General features: G+C 36.1%; 1 pseudogene across 1 annotated transcript; it reads left to right on the forward strand.

Moving 5' to 3' along the window:
• The first annotated feature begins 19,060 nt into the window (after positions 1-19,060).
• On the forward strand, positions 19,061-21,919 carry LOC128562761 (heat shock protein HSP 90-alpha-like; annotated as a pseudogene). The gene has a single exon (XR_008373489.1). The product of XR_008373489.1 is annotated as a heat shock protein HSP 90-alpha-like (transcript).
• Positions 21,920-25,170: the final 3,251 nt, after the last annotated feature.

Here is a 25,170-nt window from a genome sequence, read left to right on the forward strand (position 1 = left end):
GTCACTTCATATTTGTTAAGGGTAATACTCAATATGATGAGATCTCAATTATTAATATCTATGCACCAAACCAGAATGCACCTCAATTTATAAGAGAAACTCTAACAGACATGAGCAACTTGATTTCCTCCAGCTCCATAATCGTTGGAATTTCAACACTCCTTTGGCAGTGTTGGATCGATCCTCCAACAAGAAGCTGAGCAAAGAAATCTTAGATTTAAACCTAACCACCCAACATTTGGATTTAGCAGACATCTACAGAACATTTCATCCCAATAAAATGGAATACACATACTTCTCATCAGCCCATGGAACTTCCTCCAAAATCAATCACATCTTAGGTCACAAGTCCAAACTCAGTAAATTTAAAGGAATATAAATTATTACATGCATCTTCTCGGACCAACATGGAATAAAACTTGAGCTGAATAACAACAGGAATTTGCATACACATACAAAAACATGGAAGTTAAATAACCTTATGCTGAATGATAGCTGGGTCAGAGATGAGATTAAGAAAGAAATCGCCAATTTTTTGGAACAAAACGACAATGAAGACACAAACTATCAGAACCTCTGGGACACCGCAAAGGCAGTTCTAAGAGGGAAATTTATAGCACTGCAAGCCTACCTCAAGAGAATGGAAAGAGAGGAAGTTAACAACTTAATGGGACATCTCAAACAACTGGAAAAGGAAGAACAGTCCAACCCCAAACCCAGTAGAAGAAAAGAAATAACCAAAATTAGAGCAGAATTAAATGAAATTGAAAACAAAAGAATAATACAACAGATCAATAAATCAAAAAGCTGGTTTTTTGAAAAGCTCAATAAAATAGATAAACCTTTGGCCAACCTAATCAGGAAAAAAAGAGTAAAATCTCTAATCAGAAAAAACAAAGATGAAATAACAACAGACTCCTCAGAAATCAAAAACAATCTTAATGAATATTACAAGAAACCTTATTCTCAGAAATATGACAATCTGAAGGAAATTGACCAATACTTGGAAGCACGTCACCTTCCAAGACTTAGCCAGAATCAAGTGGAAATGTTGAACAAGGCTATATATCATTCTGAAATAGCATCAACCATACAAAACCTCCCTAAAAAGAAAAGCCCGGGACCAGATGGTTTCACGTCTGAATTCTACCGCAACTTTAGAGAGGAATTAGTTCCTATATTACTCAACCTGTTCCAAAAGGTAGACAAAGAAGGAAGACTACCCAACACGTTCTATGAAGCAATCATCACCCTGAGCCCCAAACCAGGAAAAAACCCAACAAGAAAAGAAAATTATAGACTGATATCACTAGTGAATATAGATGGAAAAATATTCAACAAGATCCTAACAAACAGAATCCAGCAACACATCAAACAAATTATACATCATAACCAAGTTGGTTTTATCCCAGGATCTTAAGGCTGGTTCAATATATGTAAATCTATAAATGTAATCCAGCACATAAACAAATTAAAAAACAAAGACAATATGATTCTCTCAATTGATGCAGAAAAAGCTTTTGATAATATCCAGCATCCCTTCATGATCAGAACACTTAAGAAAATCGGTATAGAAGGGACATTTCTTAAACTGATAGAGGCCATCTACAGCAAACCCATAGCCAATATCATATTGAATGGAGTTAAATTGGAATCATTTCCACTCAGATCAGGAACCAGACAAGGCTGCCCATTGTCTCCATTGCTTTTTAACATTGTAATGGAAGTTTTAGCCACTGCAATTAGGGAAGAAAAGGCGATCAAGGGTATCCATATAGGGTCAGAAGAGATCAAACTTTCGCTCTTCGCAGATGATATGATAGTATATCTGGAAAACACTAGGGACTCTACTACAAAACTTTTAGAAGTGATCAAGGAATACAGCAGTGTCTCAGGTTACAAAATCAACATTCATAAATCGGTAGCCTTTATATATACCAACAACAGTCAAGTTGAAAAAACAGCTAAGGACTCTATCCCATTCAAAGTAGTGCCAAAGAAGATGAAATATTTGGGAATTTATCTAACAAAGGACGTGAAAGATCTCTATAAAGAGAACTATGAAACTCTAAGAAAAGAAATAGCTGAAAATAGTAACAAATGGAAAAACATACCATGCTCATGGCTAGGAAGAATCAATATTGTTAAAATGTCTATACTACCCAAAACAATATATAATTTCAATGCAATCCCTATTAAAGCTCCACTGTCATACTTTAAAGATCTTGAAAAAACAATACTTCATTTTATATGGAATCAGAAAAAACCTTGAATAGCAAAGACATTACTCAGAAATAAAAACAAAGCAGGAGGAATTACGCTACCAGACCTCAGACTATACTACAAATCAATAGTGATCAAAACAGCATGGTATTGGCACAAAAACAGAGAAGTAGATGTCTGGAACAGAATAGAGAACCAAGAGATGAATCCAGCTACTTACTGTTATTTAATCTTTGACAAGCCAATTAAAAACATTCAGTGGGGAAAAGATTCCCTATTTAACAAATGGTGTTGGGTGAACTGGCTGGAAACCTGTAGAAGACTGAAAGTGGAGCCACACCTTTCACCATTAACTAAGATAGACTCTCACTTGATCAAAGATTTAAACTTAAGACATGAAACTATAAAAATACTAGAGGAGAGTGCAGGGAAAACCCTTGAAGAAATCGGGCTGGGCAAGTATTTTATGAGGAGAACCCCCCGGGGCAATTAAAGCAGCTTCAAAAATACACTACTGGGACTTGCTCAAACTAAAAAGCTTCTGCACAGCTAAGAATACAGTAAGCAGAGCAAGCAGACAGCCCTCAGAATGGGAGAAGGTATTTGCAGGGTATATCTCTGACAAAGGTTTAATAACCAGAATCCACAGAGAACTCAAACGCATCAGCAAGAAAAAAACAAGGGATCCCATCGCAGGCTGGGCAAGGGATTTGAAGAGAAACTTCTCTGAAGAAGACAGGTGCGTGGCCTTCAGACATATGAAAAAATGCTCATCATCTTTAATCATCAGAGAAATGCAAATCAAAACTACTTTGAGATACCATCTAACTCCAGTGAGACTAGCCTATATCACAAAATCCCAAGACCAGAGATGTTGGCGTGGATGTGGAGAAAAGGGAACACTTTTGCACTGCTGGTGGGAATGCAAATTAATACATTCCTTTTGGAAAGAGATATGGAGAACACTTAGAGATCTAAAAATAGATCTGCCATTCAATCCTGTAATCCCTCTACTGGGCATATACCCAGAAGACCAAAAAGCACATCAGAACAAAGATATTTGTACCAGAATGTTTATTGCAGCCCCATTCATAATTGCTAAGTCGTGGAAGAAGCCCAAGTGCCCATCGATCCACGAATGGATTAATAAATTGTGGTACATGTACACCATGGAATATTATGCAGCCTTAAAGAAAGATGGAGACTTTACCTCTTTCATGTTTACATGGATGGAGCTGGAACATATTCTTCTTAGTAAAGTATCTCAAGAATGGAAGAAAAAGTACCCAATGTTCTCAGCCCTACTATGAAACTAATCTAGGATTTTCACATGAAAGCTATAACCCAGTTACAACCTAAGAATAGGGGGAAGGGGGAAAGGGAGGGGAGGGAGGGGGGAGGTGGGTAGAGGGAAGGGGATTGGTGGGATTACACCAGTGTTGCATGTTATAAGGGTATATGTGAAACTTGGTAAATGGTCTGTAAAGCTAGTGAATGATGCCCCATGATCATATCAATGTACACAGCTATGATTTAATAAAAAAAAAAAAAAGAAGGGGCTAGGAAAAGGGAGTATTAGTGTTTACTAGGTAGAGAGGTTTTCTTTTGCAAGACAAAAAGTTCTTGAGATTTGTTTCACAATAATGTAAATATAATTAACACTATTCAGTTATACACCTCAAAAAGTTAAGATATAAATTTTGTGGTTTTTTTACTATAAAAACCTCATTCATTTAAAACTATTAGGTTTCATGTTAATATAAGTACTATAGCAAAATTTTACAAAATTGATATGTCATTTATATAATCATTTGGATTCTCAGTTGTAGATTATAGATGAGGCTAAGCACAGCAACTGTCTTTTAGGATTGTTGTAAAAAATAAATGGATAAACCACTGAGACATGTGTTGAACAAGCATGTATTTAACTATGAGGATATTTATTTAAATGTGTTCTTGTTTGCCTCTTCCCATCCCTTACATTTATTTTCCTTCTCCTCCTTGTCCTCTCTCTCTCTTTCTCTTTCCCTCTCTCTTCTCACCTCTCTCTCTCTCTCATTTTCTTAAATAATATTTAAATTAAGCTAGTTTTCTTTTTTTGTTTTTGCTTTCATTCTACCATCCCCCACTCATTTAAAAGGTATGGCTTATTTTCTCTTTTCTTAATTCTCATAGAAATATTAACACACCTACTTCACAAAGACTAAAGTTTGTTTATTTACTTTTATTCTAAATAACATAAGGGCTTTAGAATAATTTAGTTGCAATTGTATCCTTTCTGGTTTACATATAATTATTATCTAATATGTTTTGCTTAATTTTCATGCTACTATAAAATACTATTATTTCCTTATATATTCTTTTTATCAATTATTTAGATTTATTCATATGTTTAACATTTCCTTTACTACTCAGAAATTGCTTTCAAGGCAGAAGAAACCTTTTGGGTTCATCTTTTGGTCACAAGATATTTCATGGTGGTTTTTTTTATATATATATTTGAAAATATATTGAACTCATAATTGAAATACTGAGTTGCTAAGCATTGAATTCTGAGTTTTCATTTCTATTTTATTTCAAGATTTTAAAGATATTATTCTGGTGGTACCCGTAGCTCACTTACATTGAAGTTGGTGGATTTGAACCCGCTCCGGCCTGCTAAAGATATTATTGCATTGCATTTTAGCTTCCATCTTTACTAGAGAAATCAATTGCCAATCTAATTATTGAAACTGTTGATTGTTTTTAAGAAATTGCTTTTCTTTCTTCTTTTGAGTGATAGATATCATTTTCTAGATGTGATTTTTTCATTTATCATCCTGGTTTGAAATTTTTAGGGCTTCCTGAATCTAAGGATTCATGTCTTTCATTAATTCTGAATAAAATTTCCAACATTTTTCTTTCAAATATTTTCTTCCCCTGATCTCTTTTATTTCCTTCTTGAATTCTTGTCACTTTTTCTTCCATATTGATAAATTTTCTTTAACATTTCCCTTCTCTGTCTGTGATAACATTCTCAGTAATTTCTTGTGATCGATGTGTTCACTAATTTTCTCTTCAATATACTTAACCCTTTGACTATGTTTCTAATTTTACTTAATATTTTTATTTATAGAATTTTATTAGTTTTTTAATGAATTTCCTACTTATTTGTATAATCTCTCCTTGTTAATATTTCTATCCTTTATTTTATAAAACATATTAAGCATAATTATTTTGTATATTATAAAAGATAATTTTAATACTAGAAGAAGATCGCTCTCTAAAGTTGTTTGTTTGTAGAAATTATTGAGACATATATTGAGTAACATTTCCTCCAGGGATAAATTGCATTTGCTTTTACTATGTAATGAAGAGCACTATAGACTTGGGTCTCCTTTAAATTATATTTATTCAATTGTGTAATTTTAAATTATACAAAGTTCATTGATTTAGGCACCACACCCACATGAGACCATGCAGAGTTCTTGTAACGGCTTAGGCAATCTTTCTTAATCTATACCTAGAGCCAAAGATGGGAGGAACAATTTTCTTTGTAGTTTTTGTGTTTTGGTTCACCACCTCACTAGTGGTATAGCATCTCTTGGACAAACTCTATTCAGAAAAATTTTTAATATGGCTTCTGGCATGTTAAGTCCAAGGCTTTATCCCAAAATGCTCAGCTTCAAGAGAAAAGTATACCTAGAAAAATTAGAACCTCCTTATTTCTCCGAAATTCTACTATTATTTTGATTCTAGCAGTAGAACATTTTATTACTTTCTCACAGGTTATTAAACATTTTCATATGTTTATAGCAGGAGGTTTTCAGGGTCTCTAGTTTGACATATTGCCATTAATAGAAGTCTATAATTGAAAAATACTTTCCATATTTAAGTACTATATTGGTCAGTTATAAGTATTTTGTTTAATTTATATCCATTACTTATCATTTTATTTTGTTTATAGCAATTTTGGTACAAGAAATAATAAGTTTAATATTCAAAATTTGTTTTATACAATTTGTGCTTTTGGTTCATTATTTTAAAAAGTCATTATCTATCACAAGTTTATAAAGATATTTCTCTGGATTTTTTTCATAAAGATAATTAAAGTTTTCTTCTTTATTTAGACTCTTATTCCAACTGGAACTGACTTCTATATCTGAGGTAAGAATGTTATTTTTCCATATAAATAACTATATATAAATAGTTTTAATTACTCAAAACTCCATTTATTGAATAGTTCTTTTCCTTACTCAGTCATAAGTTCTCATATATGTATAGTATGAGTCTTTATTACAGATAAACTTTTTTTTTTTTTTTTGGTAGAGACAGAGTTTCACTTTTTGTATGGCCCTCGGTAGAGTGCCGTGGCATCACACAGCTCACAGCAACCTCCAACTCCTGGGCTTAAGCGATTCTCTTGCCTCAGCCTCCCGAGTAGCTGGGACTACAGGCGCCCGCCACAATGCCCGGCTATTTTTTTGTTGCAGTTTGGCCGGGGCTGGGTTTGAACCCGCCACCCTCAGCATATGGGGCCGGCACCCTGCTCACTGAGCCACAGGCGCCGCCCTACAGATAAACTTTTGACTGATAACTAAATGTGCCTAATGATTCTGCCCAAGTTTTTATTATTTCTTCTTACATTGGTTTTAAACCTTTTAATTTTATTGGTAAATTATCTATCTCTTTGAAGTTATATTAGCATAAAATTTATAGTAGTTTGATATGACTTTAAAATTTTTTATTGCTTCTAGAGTTATGGGAGTTCATTTAATTTTTGAACCCTAATACGTGGTCTTTCTGCTGTTCTATTTCTAAGAGTCTCATGCTCTACTGACTGAGCTAGCTGGGCACCAGTGGTTTCCTGTTTTTAGATTTAATCTAATGCCACTGTGTGTTTGAAGCAAAGGAGGTACCTTTAAGTTTAAACTTAAAACACCATTTCAGCTAGAGTTTACTGTTTAAAAAAATTATACATTTTTATTCTTGCTAGGAAAATGTCCTCTTAATTCTATGATTTGCATTCTTTGATTATTAGTGAAGATGAATGTTATCTTTCATGTAAATATCAATTATTTATACTTAACTTCTATGAATTGTCTGCTCAAAGTCTTCGTCTCCTCCAGCACTGTATTTTTTATTAGATTCCTTGCATTTTTCTCATGAATTAATATGAAATATTTATATGGTAAGTATATTAATCCTTTGTTACATTTGAGGTGATTATTTTCCTCAGATATTCACTTTTTCTTTTGTGTTTTCAAATGTACTTTGTACTTTTTAATTTGTATTTTATTCTTTGCCTGCATTGCACTCTTCATTTCCAAAGACTCTATAATCTTTATTTTATCTTTATATATATATAATTTATATATAATACATATTTATTATATATAATTTATATATAATATACATATATAGCACATGTATAATATATATGTGTGCATATATGTGTATAATATGCATGTGTGTGTGTACTATACATACACATTATGTATCTACCACTGATTTGGAAAATGCCAAAAAATCTATGAACTTCTGTCCACAGGCCATAGACTGTTTTAAAAGGATTTTAGGTGTCCTATAATCCAAGCTTTCTTGGATTTTCATTTAAAATTTCTTTGTGGGGGAAAACGTTAAGATGTATTAATAGCATCAAGACTTTTATGTAAATATATAATATGTGTTATGTGTAGATGTATACCAATTTCATATGCCAATTAATTTTGCTGAAGCTGCTACCACAATAATTAAGAGTATTTTTAACATTAAAATAAAATTTTTCTAATGGGGAGACTGAATGAACAAGGATTCTCACTTTCTAATCATTTTTTTAAAATTACAATGTAAGATGAACTGATTTTAATTGCAAAGAAAAAAATGTCAGAAGTGACATTTCAACACTTCAGTATACTAATGATCTCAGCTAAAAGAAACATAAAATCAACAAAGGCTACTGTCATCAGTTTTTTTAGGGCCTCACAACCAGAGGAATAAACAATTAATATGTTAAAATTATTCACTACTAACACATCATTATGATCCCTAAATATCAGCCTAACCATGTTGATTGGACCCTGACAGAAATGGGCAAAGGTGCCATTTACTTAGCAGGGCAACATTATCAACAAGCTAATAAAGATGACATTCTAGAATGTCAAATTAGGAGCTGGAGATGGGGGTAGGTGTATGTGTATAAGACCAAAATGGAGCTGTCAAGCAAACTATGCCTCTGACATAGCTAGGAATCAGTTCAGTAAAATCAGTCATTAAACGTTACAAACCAGTCAATGTGTCTTATGTTTTCATTACCATCTAATCATCAATTGTTCACCTTGGCTTCTGCAAGCATTCTTTCAGCGAGCCTGTCTCATAGAGGAAAGCCATCTATTGGGGGTAGATGACACTTGATACTTTGGAGAATTCAAAGGAGGATGCTCTTCTCTCTTAATCCACAATTTAATTAAAACACAGTAGTGCTTAACCTTGAAATACTATGCCTTACATTTGTCTCACCATCTGCAATCAATCACATCAATGAAGTTAATTCAGAAGCTTCTAAAATATTTTGGTGAGTCAAAACCCTAGACTTTTTCCATATGAAAGTTTTAAATACAAAGAAATAAAATATATGTGTATATATGTGCATGTGTATACATGCACACAAAGTGCCAAAAATATGTATACATATTTTAAGAAAGGAAAAAATTGTATCAAATTTGTAAGACTCAACTCATGTTTGACTTCTGCAATTTCAAGTGGTGCTCAAGGTGACTTGTATTCATCTTTTGTTGAAGATGAATACAAGTTTATACTGAGTATTACAATTTTAACACAGTTTTTTTTCCTTTCTTAAAATGCGTATACTTTTTTGTGCCCTGTTTATAAATATATATGTACATATGTGTGTGTATGTGTATATATGTATATGTATACGTGTGTGTGTGTATATATATATATATATATGTATAAAACAGCATTTAAATTTTTATTGTTTGCACTTTCTTGCCCCCAAGTATTAGGTTAGATATTTGATGCGGAACCAAAAACTACATAGATGGCTATTGGAAACAATGCATGAGTGCTTTGTTTAGAATACTACCTGACATAGTGGAAATTCTAACAAGGGATACTAAAGACCATGCTCTTACTTTTACAAACCTTGTTAGCTGTTTGCATCAGCAGAAATTGTTATCAGCATCAACTGCTATTCTTTTAAGTAAGTTGTCCATTTATTTATTTATTAAGTAAGTATTACAAGTCAGGCACTACACAGAATGCTGAAGATACTGTGATTAATATAAAGAGACACCATTTCCGCTCTCCTAAGTTTACAGGCTGTGGGAACACAGTCATAAATCAAATACATAATAATGAGTATGTAATTACAAATTGAGATGAATGTGCTGAAGGAAAGGAGTGGGTTTGGGGGAGAGAATGAAATAAGGAGGTCAAGACTGGGAAGTTAGGGAGGGCTTGCCTAGTGATGTGGCCCTTGGGCTGGAGTTGAGGGGGAGGAGAAAAGTTGGGGAGGAAAAGTGCATTCCAGCTGGGGCATGTAGTGAATGCAAAGGCCCTTTAACCACAGGAAGCCCGAAGCCACTCCCCTTCCTCATCCTCCCCAGCCTGTGAGGGGTGGTAGATCACAGCCTACAGACAGAATCTTTCCAGTGCTGTGGCCACTGCTATTGACAGGTCTAAATCAAGTATAAAGGTCAATCCAGTATAAAAAAAAAAATTCTAGTTGGAGCGAACCCACAAATGGAGTTGTGATGTGCCTGAGGACACGTTGGCTAGGGCACCTCTCCTCAATTTACCAGGGAGACCTGAATTTGGGGTTTCTCTGATAGGAACCAACTTTTACTTAACAACTAAGTAATAACATGCATCAATTTATGGGCACTTATGTTGATTCCATATCTTTGCAATTGTGAGTTGTTCTGTGACAAACATTTGGGTTCAAGTGCCTTTTGTATATAATGACTTCTTTTCCTTTGGGTAGGTACCCGATAGTGGATTGCTAAATTGGATGGTGGATCTGGTTTTAGTTCTTTGAGGAACTGGTGTACTGTGTTCCATAGAGGTTGTACTAATTTGCAGTCATATCAACTGTGTAGAAGCATCCCTGCTACACAACATCCATGCAAACATCTCGTCTTGATTTTTTTAATAATGGCTCTTCTGATGGAGTAAGGTGGTATCTTGTTGTGGTTTTAATTTTCATTTCCCTGATTATTAGTTATATTAGGCTTTTTGTACATTTGTTGACCATTTGTCTATCTTCTTTTGAGAACTTTTTCATGGTTTTTGGCCACTTTTTAATAGATTATTTGAGTTCTTTGTAGATTCTGGATGTTAGTCCTTTGTCAGAAGTATAGTTTGTGACTATTTCGCCCATTCTCTTGGTTGTCTTTTTACACTGTTGATTATTTCTTTTGCTGTGCAGAAACTTTTTAATTTAATTAAGTCCTATTTAATTGTTGCTGTATCTGCCTTTGGGATATTATCATAAATTATTTGCTTATGCTGATGTCTGGAAAAGTTTCCCCTATGTTTTCTTCCAGAATCTTTATAGTTTCAGGTCTTTCATGTAAGTCTTTAATCCATATTGAGTTAATACTTGTATATGGTGAAAAATAGGGAGACTCATTCTTCTGCGTGTGACTATCCAGTTTTCCTGGCAACATTTCTTGAAAAAATACGACACTCAATTTATAAAAATTAGTAGAATTTATCTGCATCAGTAGAAATTAGATATCCATGCTCTTTCTAATATCATTTGATAATACTATCCTCCAGCCCTTACTAAGGGCAGAATATAATTTCTTATAAAGTGATACAGGCCTTGGTTATGTGACTTGCTTTGACCAATGGCTTATTAGGGGACTGAATGAGAACAGAAGCTTTACATGGTTCCATTTAATTCTCTTCACTCTTGCTAGTTATAAAGAGAATACTATTCTGTGGACAGCCAGTGTCCCCAGGAGAATAAAGATATGTTCTACATATAGAGCAAACCTGCATCCCAGCAAATCCAGCTGATCTTAGCCAAGTTCTCAGATCCCTAACCAACCTACAGATTCTTGAGAAAAAATAGACATGGTCAGCCACTGAGTTTTGGATTGGTTTGGTATACGGCAATACTGTGCCGTATAGCTAACTAATAAAACCAATGACATGTAATTTGAAATACAACCAAAAATAAAACTTAAATATTTATTATCCTGAGTCACTAATCCTGAGATTAATACTTAGCATTATTGTGGTAATAGTTAATTCAGATAGACTACATTAACAAATTGAAAATATAATAAAAATGGCTTTCCTAACCACATTAGCAACCAAAAGCTATATTCCAAGATATAAAATGTAATGATATAAAATACTTAGGAATTATCCTAACACTAGGAATTATCCTATCAAAGAATACACAAAACTCTGTCGTGTAATTTCTATCATGTAATGCTAACTCTATCATGGAACGCAGAAGATAATGTAAAAAAAGGGAGGAAGTTGCAATAATTTACATTAAAAATGCATGCTCTTGTTTTACAAGAGCACCACTAAAGAAAATAATTTCTATGAATCATATTAGAATGTGAGCTTAGGGGTGGAGGAAGGCAAATAAGTGTCAGAAAAGGATGGATGATCAATTGATGATGAATGTCAGAAACCAAGGAGTGTATTGCCTCAAGCCTCTATATCTAAGATCTAGAAAAAAAGAACTGAATGAAAGGCATCTAGAGTACTCAGAGAATATTGAATACTAAGAAGAAGCTATTGGGATACAATGTACATGTACAGAGCAATACAGTATACGTCTCTCAAGGAAAAGAGAAATTAAGCTTTGTTTGTGAGCAAGGGAGCAGCAACACATTTTTTTCCCCTTACAACTTCTCATTCTATCTTTTTACATATGATTATCTGTGGCTGGCTTTTCAGACACCTGGCTCTCTTCAAGAAAGAAGCATCAACAATTTTGACATCTGTGCATATGGGTAATCATCATAATCAGCTGAATCTGTGTGAATGGTCGTTGAGGGTTGCAGGGCCTCCTTTATACCTAACATTGGATTGCATGGTGCACAAATGCCCCGCAAGGCTGCTCAAGGGGGGAAAGATATATCTCCTTTAACGTTGGAAAGAGATGAGAAGACAGGCAGCCAAGAGGAGTGTGGGGAAATTTCCTTCCAATTCAGCCTTCCCCAGTGTCTGCTCTTGCCAGGCTGCACCATACAGTGATGCAGGAATGCCTGTTCTTTCAGGACATTCAAGAAGGGGCCCCTGCAACATAAGTGCTCTGTAAACAAGGGTATATGAATTGTGGAATTCTGATTGCAGTTCCTGCCTTTCCCAGAGAATATCCTCATATCTACCTTGAAACAACAGATATTTTCTCTGAAAATCTAGATATTAACAACACATGCAATTTAACGTGTGCACTGTCCACTTAGCCCAATGGTAGGCAGCCTGCTTATAGTGAATCTCCTCATAATAATCCTGTGTTTTCTTCCTGAAGGGTAAACCAAGTCTTAAGAAGGTATGTAGGTGGCGCCTGTGGCTCAGTGAGTAGGGCGCCGGCCCCATATGCAGAGGGTGGCGGGTTCAAACCCAGCCCCGGCCAAACTGCAACAAAAAAATAGCCGGGCGTTGTGGTGGGCGCCTGTAGTCCCAGCTGCTCGGGAGGCTGAGGCAAGAGAATCGCGTAAGCCCAAGAGTTAGAGGTTGCTGTGAGCCATGTGACGCCACGACACTCTACCGAGGGCAGTACAGTGAGACTCTATCTCTACTAAAAAAAAAAACTAAAAAAAAAGAAGGTATGTAATTTATTCAAGGCATACAACTAATTCAGAAATGAGACCTGCTTGAATCCAAAGACCCCATTCTTTTGGCTACAGAGTCTTGTCACAGTTTGCATAACTGGTAAATGACAGAACCTTGATGTAAAGTGAGTCTTCACTCCGCCATTTTGTTTCCACCACTCAAGAGATAGTGATTAAGGTAATGTATGAAGTAATCAATCAGTGTGATTTTTTTTTTTTCTGTTTTGAAATGAGATATATTTGATGAACTTTGGGAGTGCATGTTAAGAAATAAATTATAGAATGGTCATATGCCATTATTAGATTTGAAAAATAGCAGCTACTTTTGCCATGGGTTAAAGGCAGTATTAATTCTTAATTTATTCAGAACATGCTATGGACTGAAAGTTAGTGCCCTCCGAAAATTCATATGTTGAAACCCAAATCTCTAATGTGATGGCATTTGGAGGTTTAGGAGGTGATTAGGGTTAGGTGAGGTCATGAGAATGAAGCCTGCATTATGGAGTGAGTACCTTTAGAAAAGGAGGCACAGGGAACCTGCTTTCTCTCTCTCTCTCTCTCTCTCTCTCTCTCTCTCTCTCCCCCCCCACCCCCCGTGAGGATATAGCAGGAAGGCAACCATCTGCAACCCAGGAAGGGGCTGTTATCAGGAGCTGACCATGGTGGCTCCTGTACCTTAGGCTTCCCAATCTCTGGATCTAGGAAAATTAGGTTAATGTTGTTTAACCCACCTAATCTATGGCATTTTTGTCATAGCAGCCCTAAGTGACTAAGAAAAGAGGCTGAAATCTGTGCTGTGCCTTGTGAGGCACTCAAGGGCAGGGGCAGGATAGTAGAAGCAGATTATAGCATAATCCCATGATATAGACAGATGGTGTGAGGGAATAGATTATCTGGAATTAGAAAAATGAATACAAATACTCTAAAACAAGGTCTGACAATTAAGTTCAAGAATTCATCCTACAAAAATGCTACATACCTCATTGCTAAATATCACTACAGTCACCTTTGAAGTACTCTCATTGGGAAAATGTGCCTGACACTAGTCCCAGTCCACTTTTCAAAACGATTTTGAAACTCTTTTTCTGGAATGCCCATTAGAACTACCATTGAATGTCATCAAAATGTCTTCCTTTCAATAGTTCTTTTATCTCTGGGTAAAGAAAAAAGCCACTGGGGGCCAGATAAGCTGAGTATGGAGAGTGTTCCAATACAGTTATTTGTTTACTGGCTAAAAACTCCCTCACAGACAGGGCCATGTGAGCAGTGTTCTGATGAAAGAGCCATGAGCTGGCAAAAAGTTCAGGTCATTTTCGGTTAAGATTTACCTACCTATTTCTCTATCAATGTTTACTTGGTCTGCTATGATTCTCACAGTCTGCTGATGATTTTATTCCACAATTTGATGAATTTTTGCAATATTTTGTCACTTTTGCTTGTTACTGGCTGCCCTGGCCTCTCTTCACCTATGACACTTTCTCTCCCCACAGGGGGGAAAAAATGTAATCCATTTTTACACTGCCATTTTCTTCACAGCATTATCCCCATAAACTTGGATTAACATGTCCCTGATTTCACTTCTGTTGTTGTCAAATTTAACAAGAAATTTAATGCTTGTTCCTTGCTCTAATTTAAGCTCTGACATTCTCACGATGGTCCATATAAACATGCAACAACAATAATGAACACCACTCAGCAAGACACCACCACACATTAAGACAAACACAGCCATGAAACATCGATATGCCAAGGTTATGAAATCTTACTGAGTTGTTTGTACGGTGCTACATACATATGAACACAGTGGCAAGTTCACAAACTTAATTGTCAGAGCTCATATTAGAATCTCTAAGCTTCAGTTTCTTTATCTGTACAAGGGAAATAAATACCCTTACCTATCTCACAGTGTTTTTGTGAGGATTACACGGGATAATGCAGGTAAAGTGCGTGGAACAGTGCCAGGCATATCATAAGCACTTAATGAATAACAACTATCATTATAATGCTATTATTGTCTGAGCTCTTACTTTTAAGGTATCATGCAGATGAATAAGGGAGGTGGTAACAGCTAATAATGTTACCCAAATCACAATAGTCTCATATCAAATTAAGAAATGAAGCAGAATTATATCAATTCCAAAAGAAGTATATTTCTCTCAAATTAAACATGTACTTTAAAGGTTTGTCTCCAAGAAACTAGTTTAAAATTATCTAATGAAAGCCTAAACTGTGTCTCTATTATATAAATCCTTAAATCTCTTCTTAAGCTGAGAGATTCATGGCTGTGTCCAGTCACTGAGGGTACACTGGGTCTTCACGACAGTCCTTTGTGAAGTTCTAGCCACACTACTTTTGTGTGATCTGAAAAATGTCACTGGATGCCATTTTCTCAATCCAATCAACTGCTAAACTGGATAAAACCAGCTCCTCACAGAAACCCAGATGCTGCATCTAACCTAAACTGTGCTCAGTGAGAACATCTTTCCCCCTCTGCAATCAAGGAAATAGCAGTTTATATCTTAATAGCTATGATCTGGCAGGAAAAGCACACACCTGTTGACAGATTGGCTCAAAACACTTTTAGAAGAAAATTTTGAAAGTAAGACAAGATTCTTGTCAGGTCTGCACTACTTCAGACAGGCTACCCAAATAAAGGCCCAGTGCCCCAATTTCATAGGATGCTTTCAACCAAGTACAGGTACAAATCCACCTTTCCTCCTGACTTACGTGTGTCCATCACCTACTCAGATCATACTAGAACATAGAACCCCGCAAAGATCTTCCAGAAATCATCTCACTGGGACAAGAGTTCCAGTTTTGAATAAAGTCTGACTAATGTATTTATAAAAGATGTTGGAGATTTTCAACCTTGGCAAATGATATATGTTTATAAATCCATTCTTAAGTAGACACATATTGTAAACAGGCAGGCCAGCTTAACGGGGATGTCCTGTAAAATGTCTTCAATAAATATACAATTAAAGAATAAGCCTTGATGGCTTTCCTGATGAAATTTTGTTGTAACTATCTTTAAATCCTAGAGCTCATGTCTGTGTGTTGAAGCTTCTTCTGACCTCAGTAGAATTAGAGTATTCCCTGACTCCAACCCCAACCATTTATCTCATTCTGCTTTTTCTTGTTTCCCAAAGTCTAATTTGGCCAGCTCTCCCTACATGTGTTCAGCTTTGCAATAATTTATTTCATGTGTTCCTTCTGCTTATTTCAATTTGGCATTTGTTCCTATCATTCCCATATGTTAGCAGGTTACTTTGAATTCAGCTGTCTTGTATAGGCCCCCAAGATAAGCATGATTTTTCTACTGGGGAAAAAGTTTATAGAAAAATAACCTCAATATTGGAATGAGCTAGTTAATTATAAAAAAAAAAGGCTCATGTCTAATGGATTCTTAATTCCTGTATAAATGACCCTTGAGAAACTTCTCCAATAAGTTCTCATGTATCAACTATTTCTCATTCAAATCTTCTGTTTCTTTTTGTTCAACCCAACTCTCTCTTCGGAGGAGTGATGGTGCTGAGTGCTTCATAAACACCGTGGGCATAAAGTGGAAGCATATGCTACTCAGAAGCCTTTATTACCAAATTATATAGATCATTCTCAACACCATGTTTTATACTTATAAATTCCAGAGTCAGCTACACTTATTCATATTTTTCCTCTTATTGAGGACTACTGTTCAACTATTTGAACAAGTAAGGAAATGTTTTAAAATACCCTTTCTTTAAAAAAGGTGTACTTCTTATTTTTAAAAACTACTCAGAATTTAAATACAGAAATGTGTTAAAAATTAAAATCAAACAAATATAAAACTGTGCTACTTTTACCAAAGTTCATTGGAAAAGTGATGGTCAGAAGACTTAGGTCCCATAAAAAGTATAAAACTTGCGATCAATGATGCATTTGGGTCACTGATATAAAAACCAGAGGCTGTGTCAATATATAATAAGAACACCTGGGTGAAAGGTGAAACTGGCAAATATTATGCTTCTTCAGTAGTTGATACTTAGTACAATTGCCCATCTTACAATGGGGGCTACTTTCAGAAAAACCGACTGTAAACTGAATCTATTGTAAGTCCAAAGTGTTTTCAACTTACGAAATTTGGACTTAGGATACGTTCATCTGGATGAGGTCCCATTGTAAGTTGAGGAGGTACTGCATGCTTAGTGCTTTCACACCATCATAAAATCAAAAAATCATGTCGAACCATTGTAAGTCAGGGACCGTGTGTAGTCACATTTCAGATAGAAATGTTTATCTCTTAGGTAATCATTTTGTTTTTCTGCATCCACATAGGTAAGCATATATAACATTTTGTATGAAGTACTTTTCAAATGTTTTGTTTCCCTTAACAGCTCTCTAAACAAGGTTGCTTATTTCTATGAAAGGAAGCAAATGAAGCTAATAGAAATGGTTAGGTTTGAGCCAGGCACGGTGGCTCATGCCTGTAATCCCAGCATTCTGGGAGCTGAGGCAGGTAGATCACTTGAGCTCAGGAGTTCCAGACCAGCCTGAGCAAGAGTGAGTCCCAGTCTCTACTGAAAAACAGAAAAACTAGCTGGCGTTGTGGCAGGTGCCTGTTGTCCCAACTACTTGGGTGGCTGAGGCAAGAGTATCACTTGAGCCCACTTGAGGTTACCTGGGCACTCTACCCAGGGCCACAGAGTGAGACTCTGTTTCAAAAAAAAAAAAAAAAGGTTAGGTTTGATTTCCTCATATCTAAGACCAATGGCTGATATGACTCTACTCTGGTTTGTCACTGTAGCACTCCAAGATAATCTTAATTGCAAGATGACAGATAATGGGTATTTGGCAGGGCTCTCCAAAGCAAAGTTGTAGTTTTGCTTTGTGGATGGGGAGCTTTGCAACCATTTTGATTTCAACATGTTAGCTTGTTCACTCCTTAACAATAGCAGACAAACATTGCATTTGGGTTTTCTGTGTTGCTTGTGAATAGTCACTGAAACTGACCTGCTTTTTAATGCAAACATGATGCAGACTGCAGCCAGACAATGGAAAGTCTGTTTGCAACCTGACCAGGGCTGGATGCAGTCTTTCCCAGTGGGTATCTATCATTTCAGGTGCTGCTGAAGAATTCATTGTAGAATTTTCATTTTTCAGCTGTTTGTTAAAATCACATACCAAGTCAAATTTAATTAGTTCTATCCATCCAGCAGATGGTACGGTATTCTAGAATAAAGTATAAGTTCCTTTACTTAATTGAGTAATGCATTTCATATGATCTCTTTTACAAATTTCAAAACCGATTCTCTTCAAACAGGCCTGCACATTACTTGGATACAGGCCCAAACAGGTTAAAATTGATTTAATACTTTCCCCCCAAAGACCATTATGTAAATGTAAGCGAGTCTGCCCTGAGTGGCTTATTTTAATGTCTGCTTCTACATAAATTACATCTGCATCTGGGAGAAAGGAGTGGGAGTAAATTCAAATTGTGGGGAAACAAGTTTATGAAACTTTGAATGCAACATGCTATGGTCATATTTAAATAAATCCAAATTGTGTCACACTGGGAGAAATTAATGTCCATTATCAGTATGTTGAAACCAAGTCTTTAATAACATTAAAGAGATTCCTCATCAATATATCAAATGACCAATTCACCTGAATGTTAGAGTTGGGGAAGGAGTGTGTAGATGTCCTGTAGCACCCAAGCACAATTTGTGAACAATATGGGACTAAATGGAATATGACACCATTGGTAGATCTTCAGCTATTGCTGCTTTTTGACACTTAAAACTCAAAAGAGATTTCATCTCTTCCCTAAACATTGTGTCAGTGTTTCAGAGACATTTGCCCATTCTTTCCTCTGGTGGAATGTGGGCCGTGCAGAATTTTCCTAGCTTCAAACAGCCCATTAAAGGTTACTAACTGATTGAGTGCTAGAACTGGAAGAGATTTTCTTTTATTACAGAGGTAACACATATTCTGCACATAGGAGGTCTGCCAATTAAGTTTACAAACTCATCATAGAAAAAGTTCTATGTGGCCAGTTGCTTCAGCATCCGGGTGCTGCTGTAGTGCGGGTCCTGTGCGGTCCATTAGCCAAGATGCCTGAGGAAACCCAGACCCAAGACCAACCGATGGAGGAGGAGGAGGTTGAGACGTTTGCCTTTCAGGCAGAAATTGCCCAGTTGATGTCATTGATCATCAATACCTTCTACTCCAACAAAGAGATCTTTCTGAGAGAGCTCATTTCAAACTCATCAGATGCTTTGGACAAAATCAGATATGAAAGTTTGACAGATCCCAGTAAACTAGACTCTGGGAAAGAGCTGCACATTAATCTCATACCACACAAACAAGATCGAACCCTTACTATTGTGGATACTGGCATTGGAATGACCAAGGCTGACTTGATCAATAACCTTGGTACTATTGCCAAGTCTGGAACCAAAGCGTTCATGGAAGCTCTGCAGGCTGGTGCAGATATATCTATGATTGGCCAGTTTGGTGTTGGTTTTTATTCTGCATATTTGGTTGCTGAGAAAGTAACTGTGATCACCAAACATAATGATGATGAGCAGTATGCCTGGGAGTCCTCTGCAGGAGGATCATTCACAGTTAGGACTGACACCGGTGAACCTATGGGTCATGGAACAAAGGTTATTCTCCATCTAAAAGAAGACCAAACTGAGTACTTGGAGGAACGAAGAATAAAGGAGATTGTGAAGAAGCGTTCTCAGTTCATTGGCTATCCCATTACTCTCTTTGTGGAGAAGGAACGTGATAAAGAAGTCAGCGATGATGAGGCAGAAGAAAAGGAAGACAAGGAGGAGGAGAAAGAAAAAGAAGAAAAGGAGTCTGATGACAAACCTGAAATAGAAGATGTTGGTTCTGATGAAGAAGAGGAGGAGAAGAAAGATGGCGACAAGAAGAAGAAGAAGAAGAAGATTAAGGAAAAGTACATTGATCATGAAGAGCTCAACAAAACAAAGCCTATTTGGACCAGAAATCCTGATGATATAACTAATGAGGAGTATGGAGAATTCTATAAGAGCTTGACCAATGACTGGGAAGATCTCTTGGCAGTGAAGCACTTTTCAGTTGAAGGACAGTTGGAATTCAGAGCTCTGCTTTTTGTCCCGAGATGTGCTCCTTTTGACCTATTTGAAAACAGAAAGAAAAAGAACAACATTAAGTTGTATGTCCGCAGAGTTTTTATCATGGATAACTGTGAGGAGTTAATCCCTGAATATTTGAATTTCATTAGAGGAGTGGTGGACTCTGAGGATCTCCCTCTAAATATTTCCTGTGAAATGTTGCAGCAAAGCAAAATTTTGAAAGTTATCAGAAAGAATTTGGTCAAAAAGTGCTTAGAGCTCTTTACTGAACTGGCAGAAGATAAGGAGAACTACAAAAAGTTTTATGAGCAGTTCTCTAAAAACATAAAGCTTGGAATACATGAAGATTCTCAAAATCGAAAGAAGCTTTCAGAGCTATTGTGATACTACACTTCTGTTTCAGGTGATGAGATGGTTTCTCTCAAGGACTACTGTACCAGAATGAAGGAAAACCAGAAACATATCTACTATATCACAGGTGAGACCAAGGACCAGGTAACTAACTCAGCCTTCGTGGAATGTCTTCGGAAGCATGGCTTAGAAGTGATATATATGATCGAGCCGATTGATGAGTACTGTGTCCAACAGCTGAAAGAATTTGAGGGGAAAACTTTAGTGTTAGTCACCAAAGAGGGCTTGGAACTTCCAGAAGATGAAGAAGAGAAAAAGAAACAGGAAGAGAAAAAAACAAAGTTTGAAAACCTCTGCAAAATCATGAAAGATATCCTGGAGAAAAAAGTTGAAAAGGTGGTTGTGTCAAACCGATTGGTTACATCCCTGTGTTGTATTGTGACAAGTACATATGGCTAGACAGCGAACATGGAAAGAATCATGAAAGCTCAAGCCCTCAGAGACAACTCAACAATGGGTTACATGGCAGCAAAGAAACACTGGGAGATAAATCCTGACCATTCCATCATCGAGACCTTAGGGCAAAAGGCAGAGGCTGATAGGAATAACAAGTCAGTGAAGGATCTGGTCATCTTGCTTTATGAAACTGCACTCCTGTCTTCTGGCTTCAGTCTGGAAGATCCCCACACACATGCTAACAGAATCTACAGGATGATCAAACTTGGTTTGGGTATTGATGAAGATGACCCTACTGCTAACGATACCAATGCTGCTGTAACTGAAGAGATGCCACCTCTTGAAGGAGATGATGATACATCACGCATGGAAGAAGTAGACTAAGCTTTCCCTGACAAATTACTTGTATACGTGTTCAATACTTCATTCCCTCTGATAATACATTTTCAAGTATTTTTTTTGTTTGTTTTTAATGTTTAAAAATTCTATATGGCATGATATAAAATACTTTAAAGGAAAGATAAGATTTCTTTCTACATTTAAGTGTGATACTGTGATACCTTAGGCACTGAAGCAGAGCTAGTAATGCTTTTTTGGTTTACATTGACTTATTTTAAGAGATTGAGGTAAAGTGCCGTAAGATGTATGTAACCTACGTTAATGTTGTGGCCTAGAGTATTTAGCTATCAAGCCAGATTCCTTGGTAGACCAAATCTTTTTGTCATTGAGTATTCAGAACATAACTTGATGTTTAGAAGAAGAAAACCATTTGTTCAAATGACTTAAGTTTATCTTCTAGGCTCTACTTTTTAAACTTTTCATCCCCTTGTAGTTTTTGCATGTACTGGTACTTTAGAAATATAAAGTGAAGCAACTTGATGAAACTACGCAGGGCTTGTTTCCAAAGAAAAGTTACTGTTTAGAGGAGCAAAATTAGAAGCCTACCCATGCATGTTATAAAGCTATCTGAAAAGTGAGGCTTGTGAATGGAAATGTAGTGCCCAAGTCACAATCTACTTAAAAAGGGTTGTAACAAATATACTTAAGTTTAAAAAAAAAAAAAAGAAAAGAAAAAGTGCTATGTACCTCATTGGTGAATATCACTATGATCATCTTTAATCTACTCCCCTTGGGAAGCTATGCACCAACACCAGTGCCTGGTATACCCTTCAGTACAATTTTGGAACTCTTTCTGGAATGCCCACCAGAGCTGCCCTTGTATTATCCTTGAATGTCATCAAAATGTCTTCCTTTCAATAGTTCCTTTATCTTTAGGCAAAGAAAAAAGTCATTAGGGGCTGGATCAGGTGAGTAAGGAGGGTGTTCTAATAGTTACTTGTTTACTGTATAAAAAGTTCCTCACAGACAGTGGCATGTGAGCTCTTTACTTTTGTTCATTGGTGAGCTCCTTCAGGACCATTTTTGTACACACCTTTCTCAGGCCAAGATTTTCAGTTAAGATTTCCCTGTTCCTTTATTGATATTTGCTTGGTCCGCTAGGCTTCTCACAGTCAGCTGGTGATTTTGACATACAAATAGAGAAATTTGTGCAATATTTTCGTCAAGTCTGCTTGTTACTGGCTGTCCTGAGCTCTCTTCAGTGATGCTTTCTCTCCCTGTGGAAAAATGTTTAATGCATTTGTACACTGCCATTTTCCTCATGGCATTATGCCCATAAATTCTGACTAACATATCCCCGACTTCACTTCCACCCTTGCCAAGTTTAACAAGAAGTTTAATGTTCATTATTATTCTAATTCAAGTTCTGACATTCTCGCAATGGCACACAAACACACACAACAACAATGAATGCCGCTCAGCAAGACACAACCCGAACACAGCTGTGAGACACTGATATGCCCAGGTTATAAAACCTTCCTGAGTTGTTTATACAGTGCTGCCAATGAAAACACACAGTGGCAAGTTTGCAAACTTAATTGTTAGACCTTGTAAGTGTTGATTTGGTTCCAATTTATGACTGAGGAATGTGGTGTTTGTTTTTCCATTCTTGTTATAGATACTTCACTTAGGAGACTATTCTCCAATGCCATCCAGGTTGTTACAAAAGATAGATTTGCATATGTTGAACTCACCTTGTATCTCTGGGATAAAGCCTACTTAGTCATAATGGATTATTTTTTGATGTGCAGCTGGATTTGGTTTGCTAAGATTTTATTGAGAATTTTTGCATCTATATTCATAAAAGATATTGTATATAATTTTCTTTTTGTGTGTGTCGTTTACTGGCTTTTGTATCAAGGTGATATTTTCTTTGTAGAATGAATTGAGGAGAGTTCCTTCCTTCTTGATGTTATAGAATAATTTCTGCAATATAGGTTCAAGTTATTCTTTGTAATTTAGGTAAAATTTGGGTATGAAACTATCTTGTCTTTTATTTATTTTTTTTTTGCTATTATTAGAAGATTTTTTATTGTTGCTTTAATCTCAGTGCTTGATATTGATCTGTTCAGGAGTTCTATTTCCTTCTGATTGAGTCTAGGGAGGTAGTGTGATTCCAATAATTTGTCCATTCCATCCACATTTACAAGTTTAGGAGCATGCGGATTCTATAGTATTCAGTAGTGATGTTTTATATTTCCATGGTATCAGTTGTGTCTCCTTTTTAATTTTTGATTGAGGTTATTAGAGTACTTACTCTTGTCAATGTTGTTTATCTTTTCAAGTCTCTTCTTTTTAGAATCTATCTCTAAACACTGTTGCATTGGGGATTAATTTTCCAACACATGAACTTTGGAAGACAGATTCAAGTCATAGCAGATGCATTACACTGAAAAAATCATTTTCTTGTTTAAATGAAAAGCCAAACTACTAGATGATTCATACTGCTAGGAAAATATTTCTATAGGCATATTCATATATAAATATGCATTCATCTTCAAAAGTATGTTTTAATAAGAAAGAATGTTGGTTCATTTATTTTATGATGTTTCTTAGCAAATGATCTCCAGAGAATTGTGTTTTGTTTTTTTTTCCTACTGATATCTATAGGACCCATTCCAGACAAGCATGTGTCATAGTGTCATAGGAAAAGTTTTTCTACACATAGGACCTACCAGTCTCGCAACAAGCCAAGTAGATGGTATGATTGTGCTATGACTGACAAGATTCTAAGGAGGGGGCCCATGAACTTTCCATTACACTGGTAATGGAAATCCTACCATTAGACCTTCATATTTTCGACAAGGCTTTTATCTGTCTGTTACAATGCAGACAGCCTTGTTCTGGAGGAAATTATTTACTGTGTTCTTTCTCAGGAAACAACATTTCGGTTGAGGAGGAGTTAAAAGGCATCCCATGGAGTCTGAGAAGATATGTTTATACATATGATGTTTGACAGTTAAGTTCACAACTCATCCTAGAAAAAAGTGCTACATATCTCATTGCTGAATATCACTATGGTCACCTTTGAAGTATTCCCCTTGGGAAGCTATGCACTAATGTTGGCATCTAGTCCCCCTTCAAAGAAATTTTGAAACTCATTTTCTGGAATGCCCACCAGAGCTGCCCTAATTATCCTTAATGTCCTGAATGTCATAAAAATTTCTTCCTTTCAATATTTACTTTATCTTTGGGTAAAAAAAAAAAAAAAAGTCATTGGAAGACAGATCCAGTGAGTATGGAAGGTGTTCCAATACAATTATTTGTTTACTGGCTAAAACGTCCCTCACAGACAGTGTTGGGTGAGCTCCTTGCTTTGTTCATTGGTGAGCTCCTTCAGGACCGTTTTTTTTACACATATTTCTCATGCCAAGATTTTCAGTAAAGCTTTTCTTGTTTCTTTTTATCAGTGTTACTTTGCTTGCTATGCTTCTCACAGCCAATGCTTTTGATGCACAATTGATGAATTTTGCAACGTTTTCATCAGTTCTGCTCGTTACTGGCTGCCCTGACCTCTCTTCATCAGTGACACTTTCTCTCCCCACAGAAAAATGTTTACTCTATTTGTACACTGCCATTTTCTTCATGGAATTATTCCCATAAACTTGGACTAACATGTCCCTTATTTCATTTCTAGTCTTTCCAAGTTTAACAAGATTTTTAATGTTTGTTCCGAGCTCCTACATTCTCCGGATGGCACACTGAAAAACACAACAATAATAAACACCACTCAGAAAGATAGTTCCACACATTGACATGAACATGTCTGTGAGACAGCAATATACCAAACCCATGAAACGTTACCAAGCTGTTTGTACAGTGCTGCCAGTGTA

The sequence above is a fragment of the Nycticebus coucang genome, chromosome 12, assembly GCF_027406575.1.
Source record: "Nycticebus coucang isolate mNycCou1 chromosome 12, mNycCou1.pri, whole genome shotgun sequence".
Classification (NCBI taxonomy): Eukaryota; Metazoa; Chordata; class Mammalia; order Primates; family Lorisidae; genus Nycticebus; species Nycticebus coucang.